Below are 23,851 nucleotides of genomic sequence, written 5' to 3'. Positions count from 1 at the left end.
AACCACCACTAATTCTCAAGGCAGAGGGCAAGGGTCACATCTCTGCACAGGGTCCCTGGGATCAATGAGCAAGTTCAGCTACCAGAATGGACTTGGCTGAAAGAGAAGCACTGGTCAGAGATGGTCTGAATATAGGGAGGGAACATCAAGGTCTTTTTACTTGATGCCGCTTCAGCCCATATAATCCTCCCAGCAACCAGCCAAGGAAGCCATTGCCGTCCCTACTTCAGAGGGGAGGCACCTAGAGCTCAGAGGGCCGTGGATGTTCCTCCCCGTCCCACGTCGACGGGACATGGCTGCACCGGGAGTTGGACCCACTGATCCAGTTTTTTTCTTGAAGCCAGAGAGCGGGTGGTACTCTGCCCGACGCTGCCGTGGTGTTGAGACAGTTCTATGTCCTGATGCGCGTGCTGTGTTTTGACCCTCAGACGCTCATCGTGAAGGAAGATGACATCCAGCAGATGAACCCTCCCAAATTCTACCAAACCAGCAACCTGGCGGACATGACCTTCCTGAACGAGGCCAGCATCCTGGACAATCTGCGTCAATGCTACGTCAACACGAGGATCTGTGTAAGTGTCAGGGCTGGAGGGAGAGGAGGGGGTGGCTGCGGTTCTTCGGCCCCTCTCGTCCCCAACAACCCACGTGTCTGCCTCTCTAGATGTCTTTACTAGAAAGGAAAGAGGCAATCTGGTAGGACTGGGTGAGCTGGGGCCCCACTTCAAGGTCAGGGGACTTCCCTTCCCTGGGTTTTGGTGACAGTCAAGAGAGCTGCCGCTTACTTCTTCCCCTTGCCCTACTTCAATACTGCTTCAGTTCCAGATTCAGACCTTCGGCAGCACCAGAGCTACAGGCGGTGCTGGAGGATCTCTGGAAAGCTCTTGGGGTCATTTGCTAGGGCCACAGGCTGGTGAGGCATCACTGGATTTCACTCTGGGAAAAGCCACATCCGCAGCCTGGCTGCGCCTTGAGCTTGGGCAGAGAATGTCCATGTGGGCTCAAGGCCAAGCTCAGGGCCTGGGCTTGCTCAGAGCCCCTCTGCAGCTGAGCCCTCGCTCCCAAGGGTGGCCACACCATGACTCTGGGCTAAGGGACTGCAGGCTCTGTGGACAGTGGCCTGAGGTACCAGGGCAGGAGTCTCCTCTTAAATCCAACACCTCAGTTGAACCACTGACTGAAAACCTGGGGTAGGCAGGGCAGCCGCCCTCTCATGTCCCTCCTGCGAGGGTGGTGGGGGCTTCTCCTCTTCATTCTGGCCCAAAAAGGGACAGAACTCGCTTCTGTTCTGCTCTCTCTGCCCCACCCCAACCCCCAGGACAGGGCTGGAGGGAAAGAGCGACTCGGTGGCTGGATCCCGGATGAGACACAGTGCATCATCCTCTTACGTCTTTGCGTGGGTTCTCTGCCTCTTCTCTTTGCTCCTCTTTCTTTGGGTCGCTTTCTATTTAATAAGGTTCCTTTTTAAAATGCAATATAATGCAGCTCTGCTAAGGAGAAGCTGAGGGTGTGTATCCCCACTTGGAATACAAAATGGAAACTTTTCGAGTTGACATGAAAAGAGGCAGAGAGTGGAGACACAAGAGGTCAGTGTGAATGTCTGCCAGGAGAAGCTTGGGACCCACGGATTTGGCCATTTTCTGCCCTCACCTATTCTGCCCTCAAATAATTTCTTTCACTACTTCACTGGTTTTTCTGATTAAAAAAAAAAAATGGAATGATTTCCTGAAAAAAATTGCCATAGGGTAAAAGAGTATCTTCTTAAGAGTAGACCAATCCCTGTTGCCCACCAGTTGGCAGATCGTGTCCATAAAGAACTCCATGAACTGTCATGGAAAACCTCTCCCATGAAGAAAATCCAAAAATCAAGATATAAAAGAGTATCATGTATCATTTCTATGTGAAATCTAAAATACGACAGAAATGAACATGTCTACAAAACAGAAGCCGACTCAGACGTAGAGAACAGACTTGTAGTTGCCAAAGGGGATGGGTGCGGGGCGGGACAGGGAAGGAGCAGGACTTGGGGATTAGCACATGCAAGCTATTATCCATAGGACGGGTAAACAACACGTTCCTACCGGACAGTATAGATAACTATATTCAATATTCTGTGATACCCATAATGGAAAAGATGATGGAAAAGAATATATACGTATAACTGAATCACTTTGCCGTACAAAGTGCCGTACAAAGTGCCGTACAAAGAAATGAACAGAATGTTGTAAATCAACCATACTTCAAAAAAACTTTTCCGTTAAAAAAATAAAAAATAATCTGTATCATAGAAAACAATTGTTTGCTTTAAGAACAAGGTGAGGGGACAAGAACATATCTCTGGGTTTGTTTGTATACTATGAGAAAGGGATATTAGAAACCAACATGGTGCTTCCTTCTGGGATGAGGGGGCAGGCACTGAGCAGCTGGGGGACTTTTTGCTGTGTATTTGTCCACAGAAACGATTATGTTATCAAGTCAGATCCTGGGGTTGGCCAAAAAGATCGTTCTGGTTTTTCCGTAAGATGTTACCAAAAAAAAACCCTAATGAAATTTTGGCCAACCCAATAATTAAACCAAAAGAAAATGAAACAGATACATATTAAAGAGAAGCCTGGTTTTGCCTACTGGATAAAGACTCAGACATAGATTCTGCCCTCAGAGAGAGCATCACGGAATCTTTCCAGGACGGCAGGATGCTCCAGCCAGGATGCTCTGCGATGGGCCGGGGTCCAGAGGGAAGGGGGTGTCGGGAGAAGGGCCAGATAATCCTCTTCTTTTCCTCTCACCAGACCTACTCGGACTTGTTCTGCATGACACTCAGCCCCTACCGGTGGCTGCCCATCCACGGGGCCCACGTGGCCAACATGTACGAAGGCAAGAAGCGTGCACGGAGATGTCACCCCACCTCTTCTCCATCGCGGATAGCACCCATCACGGCAGGCTCATGGGTGCGTGTAGGGGTGGGGATAGTACGGGGCCGCCGGGGCAGTCATGGCAGGGCTAGAAAAATCCCTTTGCCGCTGGAGCTCCAAATGCATAAGACCCCCATGCTACCCAGTCCCAACCTTGATCCCTCATCACCCACTGAAGATTTTTTTTTAATATTGCTCAGTGAGTGCGCTTGCTAAGTACCAACCCTACCTCACATCCTGTCTCATTTAAGCATTACAAAAACATGGGAAACAAGCTAAATAATGTCCAGAACTCAAGTCAACCCTTAACCATTCCCTATGCCATCTTCACCGTACAGTACAAAGTGATTTTTATTAATGTTACTATTTATCTTTATGTTGCTTACGACTAGGCAGTTTCCTGAGATGGGGCTGGTAAATTCTTGGGCCCTTTGGCAAGGATGTGGGCTTCAGGGGCAGGTGTGTAGCCTCGGACCTGACGGGATCCTAGCTCTTCTTCATCTGCGGGCCACTGCAGCCGTGCTGCAAGCCGGGCAGGATGCAGGGAGATGCAGGTGTCACGGCTAGGGTGTTGCCAAATGTTGAGTTTCTAAGTGTTTTCTAATTACATCTTCCTGTTGACAGGTCCCTCCCTACAGAGCGTGAAAATCAGTCTATGCTAATCACATAAGTGTCCCTCCTGCCTCTCAGTCTATAGACATGTAATTAGGTCTGTGTCTTACACATGTAATTAAGCCTTCTTAGAATTAATTGGGGGGACTTTGTATGGAAATCTGCAGTCTGCGAACGAGTGGGCTTAGCAGGGTAAGGCTGCTGCTGCTGCTGCTAAATCGCTTCAGTCGTGTCCCACTCTGTGCGACCCCATAGACGGCAGCCCACCAGGCTCCCCCGTCCCTGGGATTCTCCAGGCAAGAACACTGGAGTGGGTTGCCATTTCCTTCTCCAATGCGTGCAAGTGAAAAGTGAAAGTGAAGTCGCTCAGTTGTGCCTGACTCTTAGCGACCCCATGGACTGCAGCCCACCAGGCTCCTCCACCCATGAGATTCTCCAGGCAAGAGCACTGGAGTGGGTGCCATTGCCTTCTCCATGGGTAAGGCTGCATCTGCTAAACTGAGTCGGGGTGAGGGGTTTCGGGGCCCAAGTCCCCTCCTGCCCCACCCTGCCGGCCCCGATGGCTGGGACCTTTCATCACTGCAATGCCTCTCTGCAGCCACTCCCCTCTCTGCCCATCACTTGTCTGCACCCGCTCTCCACCTGCAGTGGAGAATCTGGTGCCGGCAAGACCGAGAACATGAAGAAAGTCATCCAGTACTTTGGCGACATTGGAGGAACTGGCAAACAGTCCTCGGATGGGAAGGTAGGGCCGTCTGGGGACACTTGGGGCCTAGGGTCCACACAGCAGAGCCCTGTGACCCTCACAGCTGCTCTCTGGGTTAGGGCCACTTTATAGATGAGGAGATGGTAGCTGAGAGATAAGCGACTTGGGCAGAGTCCCATAGAGAGAAGGTGGCTGCAGACCCGGATCTGACCCACTGGATGGACTCTGATGCTCCAGGCCACGTCTGCCCCTAGAAGTGCTGTGCCAGAGCCCCTTGTGCTTGGCAGGGGAAAGAGGGAACCGCCAGCTCCTGGTTACGCTGCTTCTGCAGGCCCTGGCAACCCCAGGGCTCAGGGAGCACTAGCTGGGCCAGTGGCAACTGTAAAAAGCCAACAGAGAGGAAAGGAAGACTTTGCAGGAGCACCAGGGGTGCCCAGGGAAGGGTTTCAAGGTTCACATAGGAGTCTCTCCACCAAGAGCAAAGGAAAGAAACAGCAGCTAAGAATCAAGGCCTGCCATCTGGCAAGGGTGCTCTGACAGGGACTGCAGGGGCACAGTCCTCAGGCGGCGGCCCTCCTCCCAGGTCCCCTCCAGTCCCGCTCTGCCCGCCTCCCCAAGGCCGTGCCCCTCCTGGGTTCCTGGCACATACACCACTGTCATTTGAAAGCCCTGGCTTCCCAGGCAGCAGCCGACAGGCCACCCCACCTAGTGTTTCTCTCTGGGTCAGGGGTCCCCGGAGGATCAAATCATCCAGGCAGCCCTGAGCTGGAGGCTCCAGAAACAACGGCTCCTCCTGCTTCGTCAGTGTGACGGCGGCAGGGTGGCCCCAGGGTGGCGGGACAGGCTTTACCACCCCGCCCCAGGGAGGAAATCAGGGCTGACTGACACTCACCAATGGGATGACCCAAGTCCCAGCATCTCCTTCCCAGAGACTGGTATCAGTCAGGAGCTTCCCCGGCGGTCCAGGGCTTAAAACTCCACACTGCCAATGCAGGGGACATAGGATCAATCCCTGGTCAGGGAGCTAAGACCACCCACGAGTCGTGTGGCACGGCCCAAAAATATTAATAAATAAAATGGTTCATAATAAATAATGCTTTAAAAAACAAACAAAAAGAGTCCAATTCAGTATTTAAATCCAGGGGCTTGAGTGCAGAGAAGTGGGCACACGGTGATGGAAGGACTAAGAAGTCAAAACAGGAACCCAGAGATCGCAGCGGCTGGAGGCTGAACCGCCTCCCCCCCCCCCCCCCGCCCCACTGAGGGGCCCTGGGGCTGGCAGGATGCGGGAGAGGCGCTGTCCCCAGGGCCCTGGTGGCCTGAAGCCTGTCTGGTGGGAGCTGGGTCGTGGATGGAGCTCAGTAGATCTGCTTCGCCTTTCCCTGCTGACCCCGTATGTCCTGCTGGGGCCTCTCACTGCCTGGGGAAGAGAGCTGGGCGGGGAGGAGGTGAGGATAAAAGGTGATGGAGACACCGAGACTCCTGTTCCAGGAGAGTTTGTCCTTGACTGATCCGGCGTCTCTCCATAGGAGGCACGGTACAGCGCCCTCTATGTGTCACTTCAGTTGCTCAGTCGTGTCTGACTCTTTGTGACCCCATGGACTGCAGCACGCCAGGCCTCGCTGTCCATTGCCAACCCCCGGAGCTTACTCAAACTCGTGCCCATTGAGTCGGTGATGCCAACCAACCATCTCATCCTCTGTTGTCCCCTTTCTCCTTCTACCTTCAATCTTTCCCAGCATCAGAGTCTTTTCTAATGAGTCAGTTCTTCGCATCAGGTGGCCAAAGTATTGGAGTTTCAGCTTCAGCATCAGTCCTTCCAATGAATATTCAGGACTGACAACTCCCACCACGCCTGCCTAAGGCGGAATTCCAGAGGGTTCTAGCCTCTCCTGCAGGGCACCCCTCTGCTCCATTAGATGCCCCCAAACTGCAGGCTACCCCCAGACCCTAGGTTTAGCTCCAAGACCTGTCCACTTCCTTCTCTGCCTGTCCAAGTGGGAAATCCACAACTCCACGTACAGCCACCTCTGGCCCAGTCACCTTTCTGCAGTGCCCTTAGAATTCGGGGTGGGGGGCTGGGGGGAGGGAGGGTCAATGAGTGACCGAAGCCAGTGAGTGACGGAGTGACAAGCTTGGTCTACAGTGCCACACGTGCTCCTTCATGACCCTCCCCGCCCAGGACAACTTCATCTGGATCCACTTCGGAACTCCGGGCAAGCTGGCAGGAGCTGACATCGAGAGCTGTGAGTCAGGCTTTTTTCAGAGAGTTCTTGGGGGCAGGACCAGCTACCGTCATGGGGTGCAGCGCACAGTGAAAGCACGGGCCCCTTGTTCCAAAAGTACTGAGAAGTTCCAAATAGCAGCAGAGGGACTCAAGCGTGGGGCCCTGCTGAGCACAGCCTGGATCACACGCGGGAGGTCAGCCCTACTCCCAGGCCCCCCTCCCTCAGGAGCCAGCCCCCTGCCCTGGCCATGGGTCTGGGGGAGAGGGAAGAGGACTCATGCCTGGACATGGCACTGGGCTTTATGGGGAGGGGATCCCTGCACTCCAGGGAGAATGGGCTGAACTCATGGGCACATTGGCTTCTTCTTTTCCAGATCTCTTGGTGAAATCTCGTGTCATCTCACAGCAAGCAGATGAGAGGAGCTACTACGTTTTCTACCACATTCTAACAGGAAGCCTGAGCTTGTCAGTAAAGATCTTCACGTCTCTCTCATTGTCTCTTAACTGCTTTTCCGCTATTTCCAATAATGAAAGAATCTCCTGTGTGTGGAGGGGTTCTGTGGTTCTACACAAATCTGTTTAGTTGAGAATTATGTGAAGAGGTTACAGGAAAGTTTCTCAAAGTTCTACTCACACCCACCTTCACAATAGCCTATGAGGTTTCACAGCATTGCTGGCCCATTTCACAGATGGGGCTTTGAGATGCTATGGTTGAGATACAGACCTAGGGTATAGGATTTTAGATCCACCTGCCTTCTCCCCTGACTCCTTGTCTGGGTTTCCCAAGTGACTCAGTGGTAAAGAATCTGCCTGCCAATTCAGGAGACACAGAAAACGCAGGTTCAATCCCTGGGTTGGGAAGATCCCCTGGAAAAGCAAATGGCCAGCCCACTCCAGTATTTTTGCCTGGAAAATCCTATGGACAGAGGAGCCTGACAGGCTACAGTCCATGGGGTTGCAAAGAGTCAAACACGATTGAGCAACTGAGCATGCATGCATGCCTTCCATATCTTGGTCAGACAGCAGCAGAGAGGTCAGCCCAGGACCACTGCACGTGGACATAGTCCTGTGAGCAGTTCAGCAAGCAGACTGCATTCATGCCCTCAGTGGGATGCCCTTGTGCAGGCAACAATCTACTCAACTGTCCATGGCAGACCTGCTCAGAATCTAAGGTCCAGAGTGAGATGAAGACTCGGTCTTCCACATACACACCTCTTTTCCCAGCCAGAGACAAGGGCATTGAATACCACCCCCTACCCACACACATGGGTTTTATTTGTGTTGGAAATGGTGTACTTTTTAATTAATATATGCCATTTTGAAATTGGAAGGTGTCACATAAAAACCAAACTTCTGGTTTCTCTGGAATAGCAGGACATCTGGTAGGCATGGCCTGCCCTGGCATGTGGCACGAGTCAGGGAAGTTGAGTGGTAGTGGGCCCTTCGGATGGAGCTCAAGCTCTCCTGTTTACCACACTCCCCACCAAGCCCTACTGCCTGCCTGACCCTGGAGCAGAGTGGCAGGCACCATTCATCTTCCTTCTTGGGCTGTAGTTTTTCTTAACAGTAGAGAGAAAAGGAAAGGACAATATGTCTCGCACCCATGTCTCTTCCAAAAGCGAAAAAGACAGAACAAGAGGGGCACATATTTGAAGAAAAATAGAAGCGAGTGTATTTCTTTGCAAAAGTGACAGCATCCCAGGCATCCTATACGCAAGTGATTCCTACTGCCTGCTGCAGTCTTTGGGTTACCTTCTGCCTTTGAGCATGACCTGCTTTTTACAGGAGAGAGAATGGAGAAAGAGGTGCATTCATTTATTCCAGAAACACCTACTAGTTATCTACCAGGTGCCAGGTCCTGGGCCAAGTGACAAAGGGCACAGCCACATTCCTGAGACCCTCCTGTCTCTCCAAAGTTCCTCACGTGCCTCATTCAAGTCCCTCGATGAGTCCAGGTGACCTCAAGGGGCACAGAGCACGTTGTATTCAGCTCTGTAACCGCCACAATGACACCATCATACCTGGCACAGGGGAGGCATTTAGAGATACAGGTTAAAAATGAAAAAGAATGGACTTCCCTGGCATTCCAGTGGTTAAGACTTCGCCTCCCAATGCAGGGGGTGTGAGTTTGATCCCTAGTCAGGGAGCTAAGACCCTGTATGCCTCAGGGCCAAAAAGCCAAAACATAAAACAGAAGCAATATCGTGACAAATTCAAAGGACTGAAAACTGGTCTACATCAAAAAAATTAAAACTAAAAAGAAGGAAACCACGCGTCACCAGCCTGCTAACCTGCTTTCTTGCAGAAAGCCTGCTGCTGGTCCCCAACCTGAAGGAGTACCACTGGGTGAGCCGGGGCATCACTGTGGTGGTAACATGGACGATGGGGAGGAACTGCAGACGTGAGTGAGTGGGCATAGCCAGCGAAAGACGGGGGAACTCTGGGGCCCTGCAGGCACTGCCATCTGAACTGGGTGGGGCAGGGTCAGAGGGGACACGAAGAGTTGCCAGGCAGCAGCCTGGGTTCTCCCGTGGAGATTGCTGGGGTTGCAGCCAGTGTTTTCCCCAAGCCTGTCATAGAGAGCAGCGCTTCTCTGCAGAGTTGAACTGTTACTTGACAGGGACTTGCGGGGCGGTCTACTCCACATTCCTCCGCCTCCCCAGCCCAGCGAGACATCACCTTCTAGTCCCACCAGTTCCCACAGCACCTCTCTCTCCTCCTCTGTGACGCTGAGCACCTGGGGCTTCCATTAGAATACTGTGTAACTCTCTCTTTTTTGACAAAAGAATCAAATCCTGATGCATTTTTGCCTTCCCTTTCTCTAAGGACCTAGCAAGGAGCCTGTACAGTAATAATGGTGGGGATTATAACACTATTTCCCATTTGTTCCTATCACTGTGGTTTATCTTTATGATCACCTGCTGCTTCTTCTGCTGCTGCTAAATTGCTTCAGTCGTGTCCGACTCTGTGCAACCCCATAGACGGCAGCCCACCAGGATGCCCCGTCCCTGGGATTCTCCAGGCAAGAATACTGGAGTGGGTTGCCATTTCCTTCTCCAATGCATGAAAGTGAAAAATGAAAGTGAAGTCACTCAGTCATGTCCGACCCTTAGCGATCCCATGGACTGCAGCCTTCCAGGCTCCTCCATCCATGGGATTTTCCAGGCAAGAGTACGGGAGTGGGGTGCCATCGCCTTCTCCGTTATGACCACCTACAGGCCCCATTTTGCAGATGACTTCACTGAGGCCAGAAGGTTAAATGAATAATACAAGGACTGCCTTGCAGAGCATCTGGCCTGGGCTCCTTGGAGGAAAGACTCACCCTGGTCAGGGTCTGTCTGGCCCATTGGTGCCACCTCTGGCACCAAATGGTGGCCTCCACTCTGAGGAACAGGAAGCCAGGAGCTCCTTGGTGTTCCTCCCCCGGGAGCCTTGCAGAAAGCCTTTGATGTGCTGGGTTTCAGCGCCAAGAAGATCGGCGTGTATAAGCTGAATGGGGGGCATCATGCACTTCGGCAACGTGAAGTTCAGGCAGAAGGCCAGAGAGAGCAGGCCGAGGTGGGCACCAGAGAGGATAGGCGCAGGGCGGGGGCTGTGCGGGGAGGGGGTGGCCAGCAGTGGGGGCAGGGGAGGCTCAGGACTCTCCAGGCTTCCTGCACATGTCAGAGACCCTCGGTAAACTGAGGATGCTCCTTTAATACCAGACATCAAGAGCCGCCAAAGGCGTGACAGTCAGAGACATAATTTTGGTTTCTATATCACCCTGCCGCGTGACCTTGAGCGAGCGAGTGTGGAAACTGTTATCAGACTTCTGTTTTCTTTCTTTCCCCAATATTCCTAAATTTTTTAAATCAAAATATAGGTGATGTACAATATTATATGTTACAAGTGTACACTATAGTGATTCACAATTTTTACACATTATACTCCATTTATAGCTATTATAAAATATTGGCTATATTTTTTCTGTGCTGTACAATAGATCCTTGTAGCTTATTTTATACCTAATAGCTTGTTCCTCTTACTCCGCTACTCCATCTTGCCCCTACCCATTCCCTCCCCACACTGGTAGCCACTAGTTCGTTCTCTGTATCTGCGAGTCTGCTTCTTTTAGGTTATACTCACTAGTTTGTTTTATTAGATTTCACATACAAGTGGTCTTTAGCTGTCTGACTTATTGCACTGACCATAATGACCTTCCAGTCCTGCCAAACTGCTGCAGATGGCGAATTTTCGTTCTTTTTCATGGCTGCATAGCATTCCATTGTGTATCTCTGGCACAGACAGCTTCAGACCCCAGTTTTTTCAATGGCAACATGGGCGGTCTCCCCGTCTCTCCCCATAACCCCTTCTCTAAACACAATAGACAGGGGCTATGGTTCTCCAGGGCAGGGCACCATCTTTCACTCCCCTGCTTTTTCTTTCCCTGCTCAGTGGCTGACAAAGTTGCCCACCTCATGGGTCTCAACTTCAGGGAGCTCCAGAAGGGCATCACCAGGCCGCAGGTCAAAGTAAGCAACAAGTTTGTGCAGGAGGGCCAGAACATGGAGCAGAGCCAGAACCCCATCGGGGCCCTGGGCAAGACCGTGTACGACAAGATGTTCAAGTGGCTGGTGGTCAGGATCAACAGGACCTTGGACGCCAAGATGCAGAGGGAGTTCTGCACTGGGACACTAGACGCTGCCGGCTTCGAGATCTTGGAGGGGTATCTGGCCTCACTTTGCCGTAGCCACCCTCCTTTGATAAGAACCTTTCCACCAGGGTTCTCTCGCTTCTCACCTTTGACCTGGGGCCAGCCAGTTTCAGTCTGCTCCTGGCCTCCAGCTTCTGGCCTCCAGAAAGTTCCATCTTCATGTATTGGCGCCAAGTCACAACAGGTAGAATGAGCGGTGCGCTGGCTGGAGCTGGCCTGTCCCAGCTCACCAGAGCTGACTGGAGGAATTTTCAGGAATTCTGAGAGCCGGTCAACACCCTGTTGCTGACATGTCCATGGCGCATTTACATGGCCAACACTACAAACCAGGAGCTTTTTTTTGAGAGAGAGCTGATTTATCAGCACAGTACTGGTGGTCCCTGTTTCTTGCCCAGACAAATGAGACTCAGGTCTCATCACAAGACGAAGGCTGTGGATCAGGAAGATTTTGCCTTCATGATTATGAGTTAGGAGGCCCGGTTCTGGACTCGGGTTGGCCACCAACCAGCTGTGTGGCCTTTGGACAGTGGCTACCCCTGTCTAAGCCTCAGCTGTCTCAACTCTAAAATGAGTTGGCCGGAGGTGATGACTTTTAAGGTGCACTTCTGCTCTGCTCTCCTATTATTCCAGGACTTCTGTTAGCCACAGCTAGGGTTTTAAAAAATAATTTAGCCCCATTTCTATCAGGCTTCCCTAGTGGCTCAGCTGGTAAGAATTCACCGGCGATGCAGGAGACCCCAGTTCCATTCCTGGGTCAGGAAGAGCACCTGGGAAGGGATAAGCTACCCACTCCAGTATTCTTGGGCTTCTTGGTGGCTCAGCTGGTAAAGAATCTGCCTGCAATGTGGGAGACGTGGGTTTGATCCCTGGGTTGGGAAGATCCCCTGGAGGAGGGAAAGGCTACCCACTCCAGTATTCTGGCCTGGAGAATCCCATGGACTGTATAGTCCAAGGGGCTGCAAAGAGTCGGACGCAACCCAGTGACTTTCACTTTCAATTTCTCTCAGGATCCAAAAGGCTAATTTGGCTGCTGTCTACAACAAAATCATTTAATTCCATAGGTGGAAAGGGCCTTAGACAGAGTCTCAAACTGTGCTGCCTGGAGTCCTGGGCAGCTGCCGATGGCCAGCCGAGTGGGGCTGGAAAGGGAGGAAAGCGCCTGCGCCAACAGAGGGGTGTATGCAGTAGACAAACAGGGCTGGACTCCCAGCTCCGCCACTTCCACGCCATGAACCTCCAGGTCCCCATCTTTAATGGGGTCACCGATCATTCTTGCAGATGCAGCTTAACCATGTACGTCTGACACACGTACATGCTCGATGCAGGTGACTCTGTGATCAAAACAGCCCCTCTCCCCTGACTTGTTTTTCATAAGAGCCTTCCATGTGGGCTTTCATTCAGAGAAAGCAGTCTCTGGTTTTAAAAAAAAATGAATAAAAAGGCTTGCAAATCCCTCAAACCCCTTCATCCTCCAGATGAGGATGAGAAAAACTAGACAGAGAGACCTATCCAAAGGCACACCAGGTTGGGGCAGGGTTCAGACCCACAAAGCATCTCAAAGGATTTCACTCCCTAGAAAGGAAATGATTCCTCCCACGTTGGTGTTCACGCACCGCGTGAGGCTGGAGTCTGAGTTTCGGGTGCTGCAGCAGCAGTGGGGGGCTTGGGCGGGCATGGGGCAAGGCGCTCTGTGCCTGCATGGGGAGGGGGCCGAGGGGCTTATCATGGGGCCTGGGAGCACCGACTGGCCAGTTGGTGTTACGGCATCTGCGGCTGTGCCAGACACTGGCCAGCTTCAGCTCTGCTGGAGGCCCAGCCCTCCGCCCCTCCCGGGGGAGGCTCTGTCTGCATCTGGGCTGCCCCTCTTTCTATTTCCACCCCACAGTTCAACAGCTTCGAGCAGCTATGCATCAGCTTCACCAAGAAGAAGCTGCAGCAGTTCTCCCAGCACCACATGTTCGCGCTGGAGCAGGAGGCGTGCAAGAGGGAGGACATCCAATGGGTCTTCACAGATTTTGGCCTTGACCTGCAGGCCTGCATCTACCTCCTGGAAAAGGGACCCCGCTTCTCGAAGGAGGGGCTTAGAGAGAGGTCGGGACCCTGACTGGGGCATGTCTCAGGAGGGGATTTCACTGGGGCCAGTGCTTTTGGGGGAATCAGCAACACAGCTGATGGCTCTGGTTTATCTGACCTCAAGCTTCCTCTCTAAAACGGCACAACACCCACTGCAGTGGCCACTGTCAGCTCAGCTGTATTATGCCTTCACTCATCGGATCATCACAAGCTCCTGTGTGCAGGGGGTAATTTATTATAACCATTTCACAGATTCCCAACACTGAGGCACCAAAAAATGAAGTTGCTTGTCCATGGTCATCCATCCTATGAAAGGCAGAGTCAGGTTTTAACCAGGCTGTCTAATAGCCTCCCATGTAATCACATTATAGGCAATGTTTTAGCAAATGGTCCTCACTGGAGAATATATAACATTAGTAGATGCAAACTATTTTATATAGAATGGATAAGCAACAAGGTCCTACTGTAGAGCACAGGGAACTATCATCAGTATCCTGTGATAAACCATAATGGAAAAGAACATGAAAAAGAATATACATGCATCAGATCAGATCAGTCGCTCAGTCGTGTCCGACTCTTTGCGACCCCATGAATCGCAGCACACCAGGCCTCCCTGTCCATCACCAACTTCCGGAGTTCACCCAGACTTACGTCCATCGAGTCAGTGATGCCATCCAGCCATCTCATCCTCTGTCGTCCCCTTCTCCTCCTGCCCCCAATCCCTCCCAGTAGCAGAGTCTTTTCCAAGGAGTCAACTCTTCGCATGAGGTGGCCAAAGTATTGGAGTTTCAGCTTCAGCATCATTCCTTCCAAAGAAATCCCAGGGCTGATCTCCTTCAGAATGGACTGGTTGGATCTCCTTGCAGTCCAAGGGACTCTCCAGAGTCTTCTCCAACACCACAGTTCAAAAGCATCAATTCTTCGGCGCTCAGCCTTCTTCACAGTCCAACTCTCACATCCATACATGACCACAGGAAAAACCATAGCCTTGACTAGCCGGACCTTTGTTGGCAAAGTAATGTCTCTGCTTTTGAATATGCTATCTAGGTTGGTCATAACTTTCCTTCCAAGGAGGAAGCGTCTTTTAATTTCATGGCTGCAGTCACCATCTGTAGTGATTTTGGAGCCCAGAAAAATAAAGTCTGACACTGTTTCCACTGTTTCCCCATCTACTTCCCATGAAGTGGTGGGACCGGATGCCATGATCTTCGTTTTCTGAATGTTGAGCTTTAAGCCAACTTTTTCACTCTCTACTTTCACTTTCATCAAGAGGCTTTTGAGTTCCTCTTCACTTTCTGCCATAAGGGTGGTGTCATCTGCATATCTGAGGTTATTGATATTTCTCCCAGCAATCTTGATTCCAGCTTATCACTCTGCCCCGTACAGCAGAAAAAACACAACATTGTAAATCAACTATACTTAGCAAAATAAATTTTTTAATTGGAAAAGAAAATAAAAAAGGATATGTATTGTTTGATTAAATGCGTAAAAGTGACAGAAAAAGGACATTAATGAGGCCAATGACAAAACGTGAACAGAGTCTGTTCACAGTATTGTACTGATGTTGATTTCCTAGTTTTCATTATTTTACAGAGTTTACTGTAACATTTGGAGAAGTTGGATGAAGGATGTATAGGAATTCTTTGCACTAGTCTTGCAAGCCTAAAATTATTTCAAAATAAAGAGATAAAAAATAAAGAATATACCTTGTCTCCAAAGTTCATCCTCGGATCCATCATAGAGAAGTTATCATCAAGGAAGCCAGGGGTCTTCAATGGGAGGCTTTCCTCCCTGGAAAAGTCACCAAAAACAGTCTGTGGGGACTTCCCTGTGGTCTAGTATGCTCTGTGAGATGGCCTAGTTAAGACTCTGTGTCCAGCTGTCACAGAACCCAAAAGGCCCTCATGCTTGAGCTTTGGGAACAAGCATTGCCCTCTTCTAGGAGTCTGCTTCAGAAATCCAGACCTTCCACGGGAGAGGGCATATTGCATCACTAAGGGCATTTGTGAGCTTCTTTTTCTGGTGGGAAGAAACCTAGAACCACATGAGGCCCAGGTTGCCAGGAATGTCACTGAGAAGGAGGAACAGATAAAAGAGAATTAAACATGGGGAAGACAGGTGTCATTGACGTCACCATTTTTCTGAGAGGCAAGTCTGCCTGGCACCTGGGATTAGCATTTGGGGAGCTACGTAGCACCCTAGAGATGTCAGTCTTCCCTTCTCTTGGACCTGATGAATTCTAGCCTCTTTCAAGTCTAAATAGCCATGGCATTCGAAGACCACGGAAAACCAGACCACGCTCAGAGGTTGCTGCCCAGTTCTGCATCCTGGCTGGCCACATCAGGTGTGGGGCACCCCTCCCACCAACCCCAGGCCAGTGCCAGTCACCTCGCTGGCCTCCTCTAATGCCATCCACTCCTTTTTCCTTCCAGCCCACGGGCATCTTCTCCATCTTCCCCAAGGCCACAAACGCCACATTCAAGGCAGCCCTGTTCCTCAACCACCCGGGTAAGTCCAGCAACTTCCTAAGCCCAAGGGGCACAAGGGCAAGGGGCCCAAGGCCCACCCTGAGCTCGTCCACTGCTCGGGCACCGTGAGTACCTCCCCCGGGGCCACCTGCCCAGTACCTCCACCTCCCACACATGGAAGTCCATCCTGCCATGCCCTCTCTGAGGCTTCCTGCCTTCTACTAACATGGCCATCATCTAACAGGGCGACCAGCTGATTGAAATGACCTCCCACTCCTATTTCCTCCTCACTTCTCTCTCTGGGAGACAGAGACGTTCCCTCTTGGAACTCTCTTTGGGAGTTCCAAAGCAACCTAGCCAAGAATGCCCTCAGACCTGCCAGGGCCATGCCATTGTCTACGGCCCTCCATTTGATCTTGGTCAGAAATGGTAACACTTGCAGGGGATTAAAACTCTGCCCTTCCAATTAACTGTGGAACATTCTGAAAGAGATGGGAATACCAGATCACCTGACCTGCCTCTTGAGAAAATTGTATGCAGGTCAGGAAGCAACATTTAGAACTGGACATGGAACAACAGACTGGTTCCAAATAGGAAAAGGAGTACGTCAAGGCTGTATATTGTTACTCTGCTATTTAACTTATATGCACAGTACATCATGAGAAATGCTGGGCTGGGTGAAGCACAAGCTGAAATCAAGATTTCCAGGAGAAATATCAATAACCTCAGATATGCAGATGACACCACCCTTATGGCAGAAAGTGAAGAACTAAAGAGCTTCTTGGTGAAAGTGAAAGAGGAGAGTGAAAAAACTGGCTTATAGCTCAACATTCAGAAAACTAAGATCATGGCATCCAGTCCCATCACTTCATGGGAAATAGATGGGGAAACAGTGGCAGACTTTATTTTTTTGGGCTCCAAAATCACTGCAGATGGTGACTGCAGCCATGAAATTAAAAGACACCTACTCCTTGGAAGAAAAGTTATGACCAACCTAGACAGCATATTATAAAGCAGAGACATAACTTTGCCAACAAAAGTCCATCTAGTCAAGGCTGTGGTTTTTCCAGTAGTCATGTATGGATGTGAGAGTTGGACTGTGAAGAAAGCTGAGCATGGAAGAATTGATGCTTTTGAACTGTGGTGTTGGAGAAGACTCTTGAGAGTCCCCTGGAGAGCAAAGAGATCCAACCAGTCAATCCTAAAGGAAATCAGTCCTGAATATTCACTGGAAGGACTGATGTTGAAGCGGAAACTCCAATACTTTGGCCACCTGATGGGAAGAGTTGACTCTTTTGAAAAGACCCTGATGCTGGGAAAGATTGAGGGCAGGAGGAGAAGGGTATGACAGAGGATGAGATGGTTGGATGACATCACCGACTCAATGGGCATGAGTTTGAGTGAACTCTGGGAGTTGGTGATGGACAGGGAGGCCTGGCGCGCTACAGTCCTTGGAGTCGCAAAGAGTCTGACACGACTGAGTGACTGAACTGAACTGAACTTCCATTGCAGGGGGCATTGGTTCAATCCCTGGTTGAGGAACTAAGATCCCACATGCCTCGCACCATGGCCAAAAAAAAAAAAAAGAAAGAAAAAGAAATAACACTTGTAAAAAGAAGAAAAAAATTCCATCAGCCCAATAAAGCAGTGCTGCAGTCAATGCCACTGCCTCTGGTGCCACAGCATCAGGTGATCCTCTGTGAATTTAGCTTCGGGGAAACGGCAGGCTTAGGACCGAGGTGTCAGGAAAGCTGCTGTTTGACTGGGTATTGGAGCCAAGCTTTTATGGTCTCCACAACCATGATGATGCCCATTACTGCCCAGAGCGGGCTTGGGGCTGAATTGCAGTGCTCCACCTCAGCCCCTAAGATGAAATGAAGAGGGTTCCGTGTTTGTAGCAATGGTACATCCCAAGTCAAGGGGGGCCTGTGCACTTCCAAGAAGGCTCTAAGAAGGGGCCTGGAGGTGATGAATGTCATACACCATGTAGCAGAAGGAGAGCCCAAAGGTGCTGGCTTCTCATCTGCATCCCTAGGTTCTCCGTGCTCAGGGGAAGGATCTGAAAGGTGCCTTCCTCTGTACCTCTCCAGCTGGGGCCACCTGGCAAAATGGGAACCAGACATCAGTGTGTGTCCAACGACTTGGGCCGTTGGTGCTGGATGAATGGAGCCCCCCCTCCCACCAGGCAATGTGGCAGGGAGCGGGGGTGGAGCTGTGCTTCTCAGCTTCTCAGCAAGGAGAGAACAGATGCCTTTGTAGGGAGTTCTTTACGTGGCTCGGGATTCCATGGGTCAAGCTCAATAGCTAAGACTGAAGTAAGATCAGCCATCCTGGGTAGAAGGAGACCCAGGTGTTGGGGAGGCTCAGGGTGACCAGCAAAGCCAGACATTCAAGAGAAGGTCACACTTGGCAGAGAGTAACTGGGGAATCCTGGTGTGTGGGCACAGCTCAGAGATGGGGTGCACCACACAGGCAAACTGCAAATGCCCAAGACGTGGGGCTTCTGGGCCATCCCAGGACTCCAGGCAAGTCATCAGGACAAGAACTGAAGCCCCGGGAGACGCTACCGAAGATCTGGCTGTGAGGTGGCCCTGGGGTTGAAATGCAACCACTGGCGTCTGCCCCCCTCCAGATGGGTTACAACATCACAGGCTGGATAGAGAAGAACGAAGACCCCCTGAATGAGTCAGTGGTGGGCTCGTTCCAAAAGTCGAGCCTGGGGATCCTGGCCCTTCTCTTCAAAGAAGAGGAGGCTCTGGGTATGGCTGCTCCCTCGTATGTCCAGTCTCTCTGTGCTGATGCCCTTTAGTGACCAGGAGAAGAAGAAAGAAGAAAACCAAACTCTTGTATTCAATTATTGTTGAATAAATGAATGAATAATGAATGAATGAATAACAAGTTGCTTGAGATTGTCTATGAATGCTAGTGCAATAAAGTGATGCAGAAGCATCCTGGGAGCTTCCATCAGCTGACTTGATCACAGGGCCCATACCACCTCTAAGGGGAGCAATATTGCTTTGGAGAAGCGGACACCCAAATGCGCTGTGCTTATTTTCTGCTTCCCGCTCTCCTGTCTGAGCCAAATGTCAAGCCCAGGCCTGCCTTGTACCCTGCTGAGGTTCTGTGGCCCCAGGGGAACACCCAACAGGGTCATCACTCAGAGGGACAAGAACTGCAAATATTCTTGGGCTCAGAGGTGTGCTCGCCACCAACATGCAATTCCTCTGGATGGTCTGTGGGCTCCTCTCCCCAGGCAGTGGCAGCAGCAAGCGGCCTCGGGCCAGCCCTAAATCACACAGGGCCACAGACCCTCCAGGGCGCACAACACTCCCTGTGAGTTATGCCACAGGCAGCCCGTTCACCCTCTCCTTGGTAGATCTCAATTACCTGGTGTGGAGGGCCCCCCTCGGTAGTCCCCAGACAATCCTTTTTGAAGCCAGAGAACACACATCCTTGTCACAGAGCCTGCCCCTCTGATGGCCACTGACGTGAAGCAAGCTTCTCTCTCTTCCTTAGCTGGAAGCAAGAAGCAGAAATGAGGGTCCTCCTTCATGACTGTCTCCAGCTACTACAGCGTAAGTAGGTAGGTGCTGCCCCAGAGGCCGCCTGGTGGCCAGTACCCCCAACTCTCCCTTTCACTGGAGACGTGGTCGGGCTGCCAATTCGCAGCTCAGGATAGGATGAGTCCACTTCTATGCCTTTGGTCGCCTCTTTCATTCAAGGGGTCTGTTTCCTTCTGCAGAGGCCACAAAAACCACAGACCACAGGGCAGGAAAATCCCTTAGAGATGGTCCAGTCCAACTGCACTGTTTCGGACTGAAAACCCAGGGGATGATGGGACTTGGCCAACATAACAAGTGGAAATACCAATGCATAAGGTCTTGTGCCAGTGGGTCTTCAGGGCTGGTCACAACTTCCACAAAGTTTGGGCATTACTGGAAATATGTTCCGAAGTGCAGAAATGCAGCCAATGGGGAGACGTTGCACATAGAATGGTTTCAGTGCTTCACAAGGATCTGGCTTTCCCAAGGCAGAATGGGCCACCCCACTGCATCCCAAGTGGAAGAGGAGGGTTCAGTAGGGAGGTTTAGAATGGGGAGGGATTTGTCCATACAGGCATTACGATTCCTTCTAGAAGCGAGATTCTACAGTGAGCTGGCACTGAATTCAGAGGATCCCTCTTGTAAAACCTGTCACTCTGGGCAAGTCCCTGGACCTCTGAGAGCACTGCTATCTAACAGAACTTTCCACAATGGTGGAATGTTCTCTTCTGTCCAATATGGTGCCGCTGCCCAATATGCTGTCCAGTACGATAGCCACCAACCACACATGGCTCGTGAGTGCCTGAGAAGTGGCTGGTGTGACCGAAGAACTGAATTGTAATCGTAGTTAAATTAATTAAACTCTAAACAAATACCTCTTCTGAGCACAGGTGTCCTGTCACACCAACACGGAGCTAATGCTTCCTTTCTCTCCACCCCCAGGAGCAGTGGAACAAGCTGATGACCACCCTGCACGGCACCTCCCCACATTCTGTCTGCTGTATCGTCCCCCATGAGTTCAAGAAATCAGGTACCTCACAGGAACATGCCTCCCAGCTGGAAGCTTTCAGGATGTGTGAAGTTGGGGTTCGTGCCACATTAAGTCCACTTGTAGTCACTGGGGTTGACTGGGGCAGGACAGGGCATTGAAAGAACCTCCAACCTCCATGGATCACCCAAAGAGCACGTTCTAGCTGCTACTCTGTACAGCTGAGTGCGGCTGGTCTAGCCAGAGTCACACTCAGGAGAGCTTTTGGTCCTTGGCTGAATTGTGGGGAACCTGGGACCCCCCCCCCAGGGCAGTGACAGGAGGAGATAGGACATGGATATGCAGGTCAGCGTCTTTGAGGGACAAGAAGTGGCCTCAGATACCCCAGGGTAGTAACTCCCTGTCCTGTTCCTCCCTCTTGGCAGGCGCGAAGGCCGCCCACCTGATCATGCACCAGCTGGCTTGCAACAGAATCTTGGAAGGCCTCCGGATTTGTAGGAAGGGCTTCTCAAACAGGCTGCAGTACCGAGTTCACACAGAGGTGAGCGGTGTCTTCCTGATGCCTTGAGCACAGTTCTCGGTGTCCGCAGTTGGCTCCTGATAAACAGTCCCGTTGGAGCAGGCACTGTGGGCACCTGATGGACAGTGTCTTATTGTCACTACTTCTGTACACAATGACACAACTTTCAGTGGCCAGCACCCCGTTTCTTTGCCTGGGTGCTCTCTCTGGCTGCGAAAGTTGCTTCGCTCTTGGCAGGCTGAAATGATCAGCAATTAATGACCCCCACCCCAGCCCAGGAGCAGCTCTCAACCAAGAGGACTAAGGACAGTTGGCATATAAATACTTCAGCTCCCCAACCTTGGTGATGGGCTAACTCTGAGGCATCTTCTATACTGGCTGTCAGACAGCTGTGTGTTGGTAAATGTTTAACAGGGCTCCAAGTTAAAATTTAAAAAGAAAAAGAAACGAAGCCCTGATTTTTAGTATCTACTGATTTCTAAGGTATAAATACTCCCACCATGTGGTAATTTCAAGCTACTAATGTGACATCACTCTACGCGGGGTTGGTAAGAGATGCACAGAGGCTCTTGTGAGCTAGGGGGAGCTGGTCCCGCACACCAGGGTCCCCCAGTAGCATGAAGCCCCAGATGCCTGTGGTGATAACTGACTTGATAACGTGCTTTTTGCTGGCTCCTCTGCCCCACTCCCCAGCTCTGCCACCTCTCAGATAAACTACTTGCATTTGAACCCTGGTCTCAAGTTCTGTTTCTGGGGAGCCCAAACTGAGACCTCCACCTTAGGGGTTCTTTTACTTCCTAACTGTTAGAACACATGGTCACAGATGATGGTGCGGGAAGGGTCACTAGAGGTCATCCTGTCCAAGCCCTCTGAAGTCCCTAACTGAGGAATGACTAAAGGGGGCTGCTGGCAGGTCAGGAAAAGGAGTGGTTCTGCCAGGTGTGGAAGAAAAGATCAGGAAGGAAAGGTTTTGGTGTCTTCTTGCAAGGCCCCTCCCTCTGCCTGCCATGGGCCTCGGCAAACCAAGCCTAACACCTGACTCAAAGGCCATCTCACAGATGGACGGTGACCATGCAGGCAGACTTCCTGGGCTGCCAGCTTGGGGAGGATGGGGACTGTCATTGTCTCTCCCAACAGGTACCAAGTGCTGAACCCCGACGTGATTCCTCAGGGGTTCGTGAACAACAGGGAGGCCTCAGAGCTGCTCCTGGGGTCCATCAACCTGGATGTCAATGAATACAAGATTGGACACACCAAGGTAGGGTCTTCTCCCTCAGCCTTGTCCCAGGAAGGTCGGTGGTGACATGTGAATTCCAGCTCAGCTGTGAACCAGTTGCGTCAAACTGCTGAGAGCTTCTGTTTCCTCTTCCGAAAAATTGGGGCTGCTAAATCCAATCTCACAGGATTGGGAGTAGCGTACGTGAGAACTCAGCTCAGACACAGCGGTGTTCAGTCAACAGGAGAACTTTCCTTAGGACTGCACGGGCCCCAGATTTCTAAGAATAAAAGGAGCCAACCTGAATCAAGGTCCTGGATTGGACCAGGGCACCATGGCATGTGTATGGGCAAGGTCTGGGGGTGAAGCACCGAAGCCCAGCCCACCCACACCGCGAGCTCTGGCCCTGAGCTGGCAGGTGAGTTGGGGTTGACTCAGACTGAGCGAATGCCCGACCCTGACTCACGGGGCCTGTGTCTGCTCCACTTCCTTGCCCTGCAGAATCCTGTCGGGATTGGAAGGGCAAGGCTGAGGGTGGGTGGTGTCCATCGACAGCTGCCCAACCTGCCTGCACCCCGACGTGACAGCCAGGGCGATGTGGGAAGGGCACTGGCTTTGCATCAGGCTCAGCGTGGGCCGCCAAGCAGCCCTGAGTGGGTCGCCTGCCCGTCCAGGTCTCATGGGGGGTGCAGGCAGGTGCAGCTTCTCAGCTGGCCTGGTGTGGCTGGAACTCCGGGGAAGTTCCAGGTTGCATGTGTGTCCAACACGTACAGAGCACCTCTTGTGTGCCAGGCATGGTGCAGGCTTAGGGATATGCAGGTGGACAGAACGGAGAGCCCCTAATTTCCTGCAGCTTGCTCTGTAGCCAGCGGTGTTGGCGGGATTGTAACACTGTTCTCAAATCTGCCAGCACCATAAGCTTTGGCCTCCTGCACCATTGAACTAAACTGACTTATGGGAACTTGGTCACAGAACTGCTGAATACCTGAGCCAGAAAGAACCTCGGAGTCTAGCTCCTTCCCCTACACCACCTTTGATGGGTGGGAAACTTAGGAAAGCCTGGAGAAGGTGTGGAGGTCATGTGCCTAATTTCACAGAACTAGGGGGGCCAGAGCAGGCCTCACGCCCCCCAGCTGCAGGTCCTGTGATCAGGCAGGCCGGGGCTGACATCGCCTGTGTCTGACACAGCTGTCTCTGGGCAGGCAGACTGCACCTTGCTTAGTCCAAGGGTTGCATTGGGCACCTCGGGTCCAGGTAAAGGCCCAGGGCTGCCAGGGACAGCTCCGCTCCCTGGGGGCCAGGCCCACTCTGGCAGCAGGGGCAGAACAAGGGACATAATGACTCTGCCTGTATGCGGTGTGCCCGCCTGTGACTTTGGCTCACGTGGGCTCTGCCCCGCCAGCAACATGCTCACCTCACTGTCCCCAGAGACCAAACCTCAACCACAAGTAACTTGGAAATATCAAGCCCAATGTCTCTACCCTATAATGGCTACTCTGGGGTTTTGGCGGAAAGAGGGCAGGGGGAGAAGCATCCTTTTCCACCTTTTTCCTCTCAGTATCCAAGCGAACACATAGAGGATTCATCTGAGGGGGCCCCAACCCCATATCCAAGCGACTGTGACTGTCCCAAGCCTGCTTTGTGAGGTAGTAAAGAAGAATTGATGCTTTTGAATTGTGGGGCTGGAGAAGACTCTTGACAGTCCCTTGGACAGCAAGGAGATCAAACCAGTCCATCCTAAAGGGAATTAGTCCTGAATATTCATTGGAGGCCTTACAAATAGCTGTGAAAAGAAGAGAAGCGAAAAGCAAAGGAGAAAAGGAAAGATATAAACATCTGAATGCAGAGTTCCAAAGAATAGCAAGAAGAGATAAGAAAGCCTTCTTCAGCAACCAAT

At 51.5% G+C, this 23,851-nt stretch overlaps 1 pseudogene; it reads left to right on the top strand.

The window, feature by feature from the left end:
* Positions 1-23,851, top strand: part of LOC133238307 (myosin-16-like) — a 44,279-nt pseudogene that overhangs the window by 2,789 nt on the left and 17,639 nt on the right.

This window comes from Bos javanicus, chromosome 25 (assembly GCF_032452875.1).
Source record: "Bos javanicus breed banteng chromosome 25, ARS-OSU_banteng_1.0, whole genome shotgun sequence".
NCBI classification, from domain to species: domain Eukaryota; kingdom Metazoa; phylum Chordata; class Mammalia; order Artiodactyla; family Bovidae; genus Bos; species Bos javanicus.
Note: the sequence above shows the minus strand (reverse complement) of the source record. Positions and strands in the feature narration are given on the sequence as shown.